This window comes from Papaver somniferum, unplaced genomic scaffold, assembly GCF_003573695.1.
Source record: "Papaver somniferum cultivar HN1 unplaced genomic scaffold, ASM357369v1 unplaced-scaffold_137, whole genome shotgun sequence".
NCBI lineage: Eukaryota > Viridiplantae > Streptophyta > Magnoliopsida > Ranunculales > Papaveraceae > Papaver > Papaver somniferum.
The window spans coordinates 12,371,889-12,373,840 of NW_020622934.1; positions in this window are offsets into that span (position 1 = coordinate 12,371,889).

A 1,952-nucleotide genomic window follows, 5' to 3' on the forward strand; every position below is an offset into this window, starting at 1 on the left:
ACACACCAATAACAATTCCCGCAAAAATTTCTCAAAAACAAGATAGAACTAGACATGAATCACTGCAACAACATGGCGGTGTACAGATCTATACACATGTACAAGAAATTGAATAAAAATTGCTCAAAAATATACAGAACTAGACTTGAATTGTTACCTTTTTTTGAGATAATAGATGTTGAAGGCTTTGAAGACTTTGGAGGCTTTGGAGGATTTAAAGGCTTTGATTTCTTCTTAGCTGGTGATGTTTTTGAAGTTTCTGGTACTGAAATTGATGTTGAATCTTCTAATGATCTCTTCAATCTCGTTTTTGGTCCTGTTGATTTCCGAATCTCTTCTGCAGCAACTGATGGAGTTGGGGATGAAATTGGTGTTGAATCTTTTAATGCTGACTTTGATCTCGTTCTTGGTGATGTTGATTTTTGAATTTCTTCTACCGCAACTGATGGAATTTCTTCTTCAGTTGATGTTGAATCTTCCACTGTTGGTGGTGCGTTTTTATTTGAAGCTACTTTTTTTCCTTTCAACATGATGTTACTGATTGTTCAACCATCTAGTTGTTTTGATTAGTAAGATGTTAGAGTTTTTGATTGAAAGTTTTTGTGAATTCAAAATTTTCTAGGGTTCAAAATGTTGAGGTATGAGGAGTTTTGATTTTTATCTTCTGCTATTCAGTCTTCAAAAGAAAAAGAAGGAATAAATGATTTGTCCGTTACGCCGTTTAATTCAGTTTTTTTTTCCAAGATACGTGTCACAACTACGTTTATGGTGTCAGTTACAAAACTGTATCCATTCGCTGTACGTGTGCTTTATTAAAAGCGTGCGAAGGATAGCAGCGTCTTTATACATTTTTTGGACTAATTTGTTCCTAGTTGGATCGGAGTGGACTAATCTGTTCTTTTTTGTGCGGTTTTGGACTGAACCGTTTTTTCCCTAACTCTCTTTGGGATTTTGGTGCGTTTTTGGCAAGTTTCCGTATGTTTTCGACCGGTATTTGTCCACGGGTACAACTACAATTGAGACACCTGTGTTTCTATATCTTTTAAGAAAATCTTTATTCTGGAATCAAGCTTTTGGAGAAAAGAACACAAGGGAGAAAAGCTAGGGCTTTGGAGCGATTTCATTATCGTAACGATTTCTCTTCTATTTTCTTATATGTTTAACATGGGTGTTTCTATATCCATAAGTAGCTAAACCCACAATTGATTTAGGATAAATTATAAGTTCTAGACTTGATTTGGATTAATATATGCACCTATTTTGAGTTCTTCATATGATTATTGTTTGCTTCTACTTTAATAAATGTCTATGATTGATTAATTGGTTGCTCTAGGTGGCCAAGTATAGTAGTTTATTGGTTGATTTATTGATAGTAAAGGGTTAGGATATCCGTGTCATTGTTGAATAACCCATACATAAGTAGAAAACGTGAGACCTCGCAGAGGGATTCTGTGGAGCAATCGCGTGTAGAACAACATTAGAAAGTGGACCTTGCGCTAAGAGTCTAACTACTAAGATTAACCTAAGTCATAAAATATAAATCATTCGACCAAGTTACACCTTGAGTGTGCTTCTACTTGGTGGCTTGGACGAATAGAATCTGATATTCGAGCGCTTCGGTATTCAGTGACCAAAGGACTTTAGGGGATAGCACTGCACTAGTTTTTATTCCATGGTTGATAATAATCTATGATTAATGATGAATTGATGAATATATTAACTCATTGACGGTTTAGTAACGAATAAGGATTCCTCGATCATCTCTCTCCATATTGCTTTCAATCTTAATTACCTTTAATTACTAAATCTCCCTTCTCTTCGTGGGAACGAACCTTATTTACTTCTATATTATTCATTAGTAAAGTAGAATATGAATGAATTAATTTGAGAACCTACGACACGCGTCAAATTTTGGCGCCGCTGCCGGGGAGCAGTCGGTAGCTTTAATTGTT